Source organism: Littorina saxatilis, linkage group LG8, assembly GCF_037325665.1.
Source record: "Littorina saxatilis isolate snail1 linkage group LG8, US_GU_Lsax_2.0, whole genome shotgun sequence".
In the NCBI taxonomy this organism is placed as follows: domain Eukaryota; kingdom Metazoa; phylum Mollusca; class Gastropoda; order Littorinimorpha; family Littorinidae; genus Littorina; species Littorina saxatilis.
Genome location: NC_090252.1, coordinates 34827186 through 34838029, shown reverse-complemented (window position 1 = coordinate 34838029; position 10844 = coordinate 34827186). Strand labels below are relative to the sequence as shown.

The window sequence follows — 10844 nt, the reverse complement described above, 5'->3', positions numbered from 1 at the left end:
GGTTGACAACAGAAAACATATTTACATATTCAACAAAATCAACTGAAGACAAAAAGTGATCAATAGTACTATTTCCTCTTTCAGACACAAAAGTGAATTTATCATCGAAACCTGGTTGTACTAATCCATGCAGAGGTACAAGGTGAAACATGCAGCAAAACTGAATCAGTATTTTACCAAAGTTATTTGTCAAAACATCTTGTGATTTTCTTTCAAAAACATTACCATCCTCATCGTCATCTTCTTCATCAACACATTCAAGACACCAATCCCCTATTCGGGCGTTCAAATCACCTCCAAGTAAATAGTACACATCCCTGCCAGCTTCCATTAAAGACAAAATAAACTGTTCTAGCATTTCTAGAGTACAATCATAATCTTTTTTATCATAGTACACACTGCCCACTGGATGATTATACAGACCAATAAACATCATGTCTTTCTCACAACCAAACAATTCTTTTGAAAGTTTTACGCACAAAACATTTTCACTCTTGGTATCAATAGTCTCAACAAAATCCGACAGACATTTACGAATCAACATAACAGTTCCACCAGAAACATGGCCCATCTTGGTCAGTTTCACACCTGGTGAATGAAGAACAATGAAATCACTAAAATAGGTACTGAAGTCAAAGCTTGGCAAAGTAAAGGTTTCAGACAAAAAGCAAACATCAAAAGAAGTTATGTAATCAACAAAATCAGGGTCAGTTAGCTTGGCAATCAACCCATTTATATTCCAACAAAGAAATGAAAAAGAAGTATTCAATTTGTCCTTATTTGCTGTTGCAACATTATTTACATCAGGTGTGTTTTTGTCATGTGCTTGTGTGTCTTGTTTGTTTGCATTGTCATAGCCTTGGCCACGCCCCTATTCGCTGTTTCCTGCACGGGTGGGAGTTCCACGCACGTTGCGAATGTAGGCCGAGTACCCACCACCTCCACTATCGCCACCCAATGTCATGTCTTTGTGGCCCTGCCGATTGGCTGAGCGGGTCACACGCTTATCTCTGGCGTCACTCTGCCCGGAATTCCGACCGGAATCTTCTTCAGTGTCACGGCTGTGACCCTGAGTGTCACTGACGTCACGCTCTATTTCTACTTCGCTGATTGGTTGACGCTGCTCGTGATCAGGGGGCGTCTCCGAGTCGGTGTTTGTCAACAAACCGGGGCCACCCGGCCGGCGGTTGTCAGCACGGCGATCATCGTTGTTTCTGGGGTTGTCATGGAAGCGTAGCTTGCCGTTTGTGTAGTAGGCCGTCTTCCCCTCCTCCCTCAGCTGTTTCAGCTTCTGGGTCTGCCGTCTGGTGAGATCTTGGGCCGCTCTCAGGTTGTCGTGCTCCATGTCGCTTCGTGCCTCACGGTCTTTCATGAGACGCATCGCATCGCCCCAACGTTGGAACTTGGCAATGATAGGGCGGGGGTTGGGATTCTTTGGGTTGGGTTTGCCGAGGCGATGCGCTCGCTCGATGACGTCAGGCTCCCACTGCTTCTGAGGAATGTAGGTGTCAAGAACGTTTTTCACTGCAACAACACAGTCAGCATCGGTGTCGCCAACTTCTTCTGGTATTCCGAAAAACTTGACGTTGTTGCGACGGGAAAACCCCTCCAGCCTGTCAACCTCTGCCTCGAGGCTAGTCACCACACGATACAGATCGTCTTGTTGTGAGGAGAGGTTGGAGATCGACTGTTCGTTCTTCTTGAGGGACTTTTTCATTGTCTCTTGCTCATCCCCAAATTTCTTCATCAATGTCTCTTGTTTTCTAAGCATGTCTTCTTGTCGTTTGAGAAAGTCCGCCTGTGTTTGCATGGTTGCCAGAACGACATCCAGCTTCTGCTGCAACGACTGCTCTAAGTGTTTGATGCTATCTGCCACTGCAGTTGACTCCGCACCACCACCACTACTTTCGCTACTGCCACTGACAGCAGGCCCAGGGTTTTCCTCTACGTCATTGCTCAATCTCAAGCGTCGTATCGCGAAGGCAATCACTGCCAGGCACAAAGATGGCGCGTGCTGTGCGTGCGGAAAGGTCACCGCCATCGGTGACAGGTGTACAAGGTCATCACTTGGCACTGACAAATGGCCAGTCACTGTTGACGAATTATAAGTCACAGTTCCCAGGGGTGGGAATGGCGCACTAAAAGCACTTTCCGCAACATCTTTGAAGCAGCACACGATGTTCGCAAGAAAAACAAGGCATCCCCAAGTAATGCACACGTCGCTGACACTGATTTCAGAACTGTCACCATACACGGGCTGAGCACAAAGCCGGTTCAAGAAATGTTTTGCCACACAAGCCAGATGAAAACGACCAATACTGGCCCTCCAAAGTCCTACCTCGATCATTTTCAGTAGATTTCTGCACACAATCACTTTAGACTTTCACTTGTATAGTTCTGGAGACTCAAACTTTGATATAGCCACTTTGAACTTGAAAAATATCCATCTTGTCTGCACTGTGAAAATGTTTCCCTCCTGCGCCATTCGTGGTCGACCTTGACCCCCCCGAGAGAGAGAGAGAGAGAGAGAGAGAGAGAGAGAGAGAGAGATGTTGGCGGGCCGAGGACAGAGAACACAAAACCGAACCACAATACTGTATTTTTATTTGACTGCTAAGACCCCTATTCTATGATAGCTGAATCTACTTTCTATGTTTTGTAAAATGTATAATTTTATCAGCATTAATTACAGGTGTACATGCCTTCGTGTGCACAACCACGAATTAACCAAGGTTGCACATCGGTTGAGAGCATAGTGTGTCGCTGACACTTGAGACAATTACATAGCCTGCAGAGTGAGAATAGCTTGCTGACATTTTGGTTTTAGGAAATAACTTTTTTTCCAATTGCAAGATTATATCAACAAACATTTTTTCTCTCAAATGAAGCAGCCAGGCTGTCGATGTTAGCGTTCAAGTAAAAGGTATCTTATACCCTAAAATATGAGTCTGGACGGATCTAATTTGATTTACAAGATGGACCACAAGGGCAGGAATTAAGTATCTTCAAGCGGGATTGGATTGAAATAATCATTATGACGCCAGAGAGAAACACAGCACTTACGGTCAGGGGGACTTCTGCCTTCTCCACAAGAAAGCTGGAACGTGTGTTCAGCTGAAACAGAAGAAGCAAAGGGATGGAAAATACAGTTCTCGATTTGTATGAGGGGGAGGGGGAGGGGGCGTCTACTGATTGAACACTTTATTTCAGAAATTCAAGCTGTTTATTCTATGCTGCAGGGAGATGATTTCCCTTTCTAGCAGTTCAAGAGTTTGTTTTTTGTTTTTTGTTTTTGTATAAACACCCATAGATATAGCAAACCAAAACACAAATGTCTTGTTTCCTGTGACAAATGGTATACCCATTTTCTTTCGTTTTCGGGTTGTGACTAACATGTCTGAGTCAAATCTCCACTGATGATACCAAAGTAAAAAAAGAGTGTTCCATATTACTTACAACTTATCAGCCTCACAAAACACAGTGTCATCAAAGATTTCATGACATAAAACACAGCAAAGAACACAGGGGTTTTCATCAAAATAAGAACAGGAATCTAACGCTTCTCAAAATAATGACTAAATAATAAGGACAGAAAACACATAAAGAGTACACATTACTGAAACTGATCAACTGTTTCTTACCATCAATGGCGAGAGTCTGTTTAACTTCCAACTGAGCATCTTCTTGGCTAAAGAGAATGACTATTCTGGACGTATTTTCTAGCTCTTCAAAACTATAACTTTCATTCGCCTTCGCTTCAAACATTTTGTCTTTGTCTGTGCTCCAGACTCTCAAAATACTTTTCTGTGCTTCGTTTTTTGAAGACGAAAAGGTAATAGAAGGTGCAAACTTGAAACTTTGCGGAGGTGTTGATGTGATGAAGCATTTACACCTGGAGTTCGTATCGTTCGGCTGGAACATTCTCAGCAAGGTGATTGTCTCACTGGTTGTGACAGTGAAGTTAGAACAAGGATCGAGATTTTGTCCTGAAAAGAATTAAAACAAGTCGCGTAAGGCGAAAATACAACATTTAGTCAAGCTGTCGAACTCACAGAATGAAACTGAACGCAATGCAACTTTTCAGCAAGACCGTATACTCGTAGCATCGTCAGTCCACCGCTCGTGGCAAAGGCAGTGAAATTGACAAGAAGAGCGGGGTAGTAGTTGCGCTGAGAAGGATAGCACGCTTTTCTGTACCTCTCTTCGTTTTAACTTTCTGAGCGTGTTTTTAATCCAAACATATCATATCTATATGTTTTTGGAATCAGGAACCGACAAGGAATAAGATGAAAGTATTTTTAAATTGATTTCGAAAATTTAATTTTGATCATAATTTTTATATTTTTAATTTTCAGAGCTTGTTTTTAATCCAAATATAACATATTTATATGTTTTTAGAATCAGGAAATGATGAAGAATAAGATGAACGTAAATTTGGATCGTTTTAATAAAAAACAATTGTTTTTTACAATTTTTAGATTTTTAATGACCAAAGTCATTAATTAATTTTTAAGCCACCAAGCTGAAATGCAATACCGAAGTCCGGCCTTTGTCGAAGATTGCTTGGCCAAAATTTCAATCAATTTGATTGAAAAATGAGGGTGTGACAGTGCCGCCTCAACTTTTACAAAAAACCGGATATGACGTCATCAAAGACATTTATCGAAAAAAAAAAAATATCCGGGGATATCATTCCCAGGAACTCTCATGTAAAATTTCATAAAGATCGGTCCAGTAGTTTAGTCTGAATCGCTCCACACACACACACGCACAGACAGACAGACAGACAGACAGACACACACACACACACACACATACACCACGACCCTCGTCTCGATTCCCCCTCTATGTTAAAACATTTAGTCAAAACTTGACTAAATGTAAACAAGTCGCGTAAGGCGAAAATACAATATTTAGTCAAGTAGCTGCCATTTTTCAGCAAGACCGTATACTCGTAGCATCGTCAGTCCACCGCTCATGGCAAAGGCAGTGAAATTGACAAGAAGAGCGGGGTAGTAATTGCGCTAAGAAGGATAGCACGCTTTTCTGTACCTCTCTTTGTTTTAACTTTCTGAGCGTGTTTTTAATCCAAACATATCATATCTATATGTATTTGGAATCAGGAACCGACAAGGAATAAGATGAAAGTGTTTTTAAATTGATTTGGACAATTTAATTTTAATAATAATTTTTATATATTTAATTTTCAGAGCTTGTTTTTAATCCGAATATAACATATTTATATGTTTTTGGAATCAGCAAATGATGGAGAATAAGATAAACGTAAATTTGGATCGTTTTATAAATTTTTATTTTTTTTTTACAATTTTCCGATTTTTAATGACCAAAGTCATTAATTAATTTTTAAGCCACCAAGCTGAAATGCAATACCGAACCCCGGGCTTCGTCGAAGATTACTTGACCAAAATTTGAACCAATTTGGTTGAAAAATGAGGGCGTGACAGTGCCGCCTCAACTTTCACGAAAAGCCGGATATGACGTCATCAAAGACATTTATGAAAAAAATGAAAAAAACGTTCGGGGATTTCATACCCAGGAACTCTCATGTCAAATTTCATAAAGATCGGTCCAGTAGTTTAGTCTGAATCGCTCTACACACACACACACACACACACACACACACACACACACACACACACACACACACACACACGCACGCACGCACGCACATACACCACGACCCTCGTTTCGATTCCCCCTCGATGTTAAAATATTTAGTCAAAACTTGACTAAATATAAAAACGAACATGTGTAAGCCTTGTTTGAATTGTAAACATGGCGGTGAAAGAATATTATTTTTTGACAAATATTCCATTTTTGGCTCACGTAAGTGTAGCCTATGCGATCATAACTTTGTCTGTCTGTGCGTTTGTGCGTGTGTGTGTGTGTGTGTTTGTGCGTGCGTGTGTGTGTATGTCTGTGGTAGAAACTCTAACATTTGAAGACGTCACATTACATTGACGTCACATTATGACGTAAGAGGGTTAGACGTCACGCGAAGGAAGTACTGAAAGTCTCGGTCATTATATTTAGTCAAGTTTTGACTAAATATTTTAACATCGAGGGGGAATCGAAACGAGGGTCGTGGTGTATGTGCGTGTGTGCGTGTGTGCGTGTGTGCGTGTGTGTGTGTGTGTGTGTGTGTGTGTGTGTAGAGCGATTCAGACTAAACTACTGGACCGATCTTTATGAAATTTGACATGAGAGTTCCTGGGTATGAAATCCCCGAACGTTTTTTTCATTTTTTTGATAAATGTCTTTGATGACGTCATATCCGGCTTTTCGTGAAAGTTGAGGCGGCACTGTCACGCCCTCATTTTTCAACCAAATTGGTTGAAATTTTGGTCAAGTAATCTTCGACGAAGCCCGGACTTCGGTATTGCATTTCAGCTTGGTGGCTTAAAAATTAATTAATGACTTTGGTCATTAAAAATCTGAAAATTGTAAAAAAAAATAAAAATTTATAAAACGATCCAAATTTACGTTTATCTTATTCTCCATCATTTGCTGATTCTAAAAACATATAAATATGTTATACTAGAATGAATACCCGCTTCGCCGGGTAGCCGGCTTCGCCGGGAAGAAGTACTTAGAGCCGTACGCCGACTTCGCCGTGTCCGAACAATGGACCCGCCAAGCTTAGGTCCCTCCCAGATTCGTGGAATGGGAACAGCACGAAAATGATTCAGTGGCCATAATGCCATTCCTGACCATATCGAGTCCCATCCTTGTCGACGAATGTAACCGTGTTAATCACCTTTGGAGGCGAACTCCACTCAAACAGGACTGAGCAATTTAGAGCTTATCTCTAAGCCCTTTTGAACTGTTATGGCTTCTCAAAGGAAGGCCAGTACATAAAATTACACAAAAGCCGCCAGGACCCGTATGCTTATGGGGGAAGTACGCGACAACTCCCGAAGTTTTGAGTGACATCGGAAGTACTTGGTTCACTTTCGTATGCATGGGCCGGAAGAAGGGCTTACTTCGAAACAAAGCGAGGAAGTAACTGAGGGTAGTTTGCGACTACTTCCAAAGTTTTGAGCGACATCGGAAGTACATCCTCACTTTCGCATGCATGGGACGAAAAAAGAGCTTACTTTGGAAGCAAACTAGGAAGTAAGTGAGGGTAATTGTACTACAGCGAGACCCAGTAGTACAAACGCTACTTCCAAAATTTATCAGTGCAAAATGGCAGGGCTTTTCTTCGGTTTTTCATATCAAACCGAGCTAACGCAAATGAAAGTCCCAAAAAGAGAAAATAGAAGGAAAAGTCGTATCTCGTGCGTGCATTTCGTGCAAATTTCCCTGAATACAAACCAGCCAGCTTTGACTTTTGTTCGTTCTGGGTCACTGGCCACCACTCTTTCATCCCCGCTTATACGAGGGGGTGTTTCTATGTAAATGGGCGTCGTTGTGTGGATGTGTGAGTGTGAGTGTGAGTTTGTGTGAGTGTGCGTGTGAGAGTGTGCGTGCGTGTGTGTGTGTGTGTGTGTGTGTGTGTGTGTGTGTGTGTGTGTGTGTGTGTGTGTGTGTGAGTGTATGTAAGGGTGTGTGTGTGTTTGTGTGTGTGTGTAAGAGAGAGAGAGAGAGAGAGAGAGAGAGAGAGTGTGTCTGTGTGTGTGTGTGTGTGTGTGTGTGTGTGTGTGTGTGTGTGTGTGTGTGCGTGCGTGTAGTTGTGCGTCTATGTATTCATTCGTTTGTTTGCGTGCACGCGCGCACATGTGTGTGTGTGTGTGTGTGTGTGTGCGCACCCCCCATCCCCCCCCTACCACACACTATTATGAGCTGAGTATTTGTGCCTCGATATTTTATTTATGTTCTTACGTTTTGTGTTGTTTATTATGATTCACCACACCCGAGTTTCTCATAATTGAGATAATACAGTGTTCTATGTCTATGTCTATGTCTAACACACATGCACACACTCGCGTAGGCTAAACAAATCCAATCTTGACTTTCAACTTTATATAAACATACACAATTAACGAGGACAAACATAATTTACAAATACCCAAGTACAACAATTTATCTTTTGTAAAATTTCGGACACACATTTTCCCAATTAATATGAAAGTCACTGAACTTATCTTCTTTTTACTACACCTTAGATATTTTTTTCTCTTGTGTTTTTTTTTTCTCTTGTGTTTTTTTTTAAATTGCTTGAAATTTTATTTTGTTTGCAGCATCATACACGATTTCAAATTTTGTGTGTGGTTTCTTTCGCAATCAAAGTTTTAACATGCTTTTGAAGAATTGATGGGAACACTTTAAAATCTTTCTGTACGTACGATCTTTTCCCAGTCTGTGAATTTAGTGTGAGAACACGTATTGTAAGTTCGTTGTCACTATGGGCATTAACAGCGTGGTTAATAACATCGTCAAAGAGCTCATGATCAGAGTGACCGTAGTGTGCATCTGAAATTTATGTGTTTAACTGTAACAACTTGAAGAAAGAACAAGCCTGCGTTACTTGACTGAAATACAAAAACCTCCAACTACTGTCACGTAAAAGTAGCTAAAAAATACATGAAAATGGAGGTTAGAGAAAAGTTTCAATGCCTGGGGCACGTAACAAGGGAAGACTGGGGCCCGTGACTGTCAGAAATAGAAAAGTCTGGGGCACGTAAACACTGATCAGTACAAGGGTACCCTTTTATTTTGTTCTCGTACTTCTTCACGATACATCTTGTCATTATGCACGTTTCCCCTAAAGTTAAAGAGAGTCTAAAAAATCTGTTTTTGTGAATAGCATACCAATGGACTGCGTATCTTTAGTGTTTTTACAATTTTTTCTCTCCAACGTATTCACGTTTTTGTTCAAATCAAGTTTTCTTGAGTGATTGTGCTGAAACAAAACGCCTAAAATTCAAACAAAAACACTGCTTAGTGCAGAAAACATTCACAACCATAACTAAACTAATCTGTTTTTAGTACGCTTCTAATTCTTTTCTGTAATACAATTTTAGCCCGCATACATTCACACCGCTTTCGCCCTCTGGGTACAAAATAGGGCCTGACAACAGTCTCAGTGGGTACGTATATTGGGCGTAACGTGTCTCGACACGACTCGAGTGGCAAAGAACATACCCTGCAATTCCCGTCTCAGTCAGTGAAGCCGTTTTGTCATCATACCCGGCCACAGACAGACACACAGAAACCATTTTTTATTTTTATTTTTTAAGGAGATCAGACTTTTTTTGGGTCCCATCAGCGGGTACTATTTGGAAATGTTTTTATTTTTATTGTGAAGTCGTCTACTGTAAACTTATAACCCTTCCACTCGCACTCTCTCTCTTTCTTGATAACTTTCTTTCTCTTCCGTCTGCGTGCTTGTTTGGAATTTGTTATACAATATGTTTTTTCAGTTACACGCAAAATGGACATTGTTTTTTTACCGGACATTCTTTTTTCATTTTACAATTACTTCTCTCTCTCTCTCTCTCTCTCTCTCTCTCTCTCTCTCTCTCTCTCTCTCTCTCTCTCTCTCTCTCACACGTTCTCTCTCTCCCCCCTCTGTCTCTCTCACTCTTCCTCTTCGCGCCCTCCCTCTCTATTCCTTCCCTTCCCCCCTCTCTCTCTCCCCACCCCCACCCCCCACCCCATCCATATCTCCCCCTCTCTCTCTCCCTCAGCCTCCTCTTGCTCACCCTCTCTCTCTCTCCCTCCATGCCTCTCTCCCTCTCTCTCTCTCTCCCTCCATGCCTCTCTCCCTCTCTCTATTCCCCTCCTCTCACCTCTCACTCTCTGTCTAAAGTGTACTGCACCGTTAATGGAAAATAGTCGTTCACTCGCAGACTGACATTTGTATGGCGTTTACAGTTTCTTCTTTTGATTACTGACACTCTCATACCTACACGCTCATAGCTATACTCACATCCATGCTCACACATAAACCTACTCACGTACTTGATCGCATCCGGCCTATACACACACACTTTTTCCATGCTATTTTTTCATTACTTTCCCTCTCTCTCTCAGTTATTGATATAAATGTTTACTTGGCTCATTCACTTTCTTATTGTTCCTTCCGTCATCATGTCTCCGTTTTACATTTAGTCAAGTTTTGACTAAATGTTTTAACGTAGGGGGGTAGTCGAGACGAGGGTGTGGTGTATGTGTGTGCGTGTGTGTGTGTGTGTGTGTGTGTGTGTGTAGAGCGATTCAGATTAAACTACTGGACCGATCATTCTGAAATTTGACATGAGAGTTCCTGGGAATGATATCCCCGGACGTTTTTTTCTTTTTTGCGATAAATGTCTTTGATGACGTCATATCCGGCTTTTTGTAAAAGTTGAGGCGGCACTGTCACACCCTCAATTTTCAATCAAATTGATTGAAATTTTGGCCAAGCAATCTTCGATGAAGGCCGGACATGCACACACGCGCGTAGTCTAAACAAATCCAATCTTGACTTTCAACTTTATATAAACAACCATCCTTTTCACAATTAACGAGGACAAACATAATTTATAAATACTCAAGTACAACAATTTATCTTTTGTAAAAATTCGGACACACATTTTCCCAATTAATATGAAAGTCACTGAACTTATCTTCTTTTTACTACACCTTATATCTTGATTTCCCAAACACTGATTGATTTCTGCCTTTTCAAATTTACCAGTAACCCAAACGTTCGCTCTAACCAACCTATTTTGTCCAAAACAGTTTTACCGATACACAATCATTAAAAAAAAGAAGATAACCGACTTCGCTACCACATAAACAAAAAATGTTTTATTCTCCCCAACATTCTGGTCAACAAAATCATTATTATAGACAGTAATTCAATTTCAAGACAATCATAACAGCTTTGAACCGAC

General features: G+C 41.1%; 1 long non-coding RNA gene across 1 annotated transcript in view; it reads right to left on the bottom strand.

The window, feature by feature from the left end:
* Positions 1-3063: 3063 nt before the first annotated feature.
* The window catches only part of LOC138973380 (uncharacterized), a 14466-nt gene continuing 6685 nt past the window's right edge, over positions 3064-10844 (bottom strand). The window contains exons 2-3 of the long non-coding RNA XR_011457998.1: positions 3642-3986; positions 3064-3114 (exon numbers count right to left, since the gene is read on the bottom strand). This is a non-coding gene — a long non-coding RNA (uncharacterized lncRNA). The remainder of the gene's footprint in view (positions 3115-3641; positions 3987-10844) is intronic.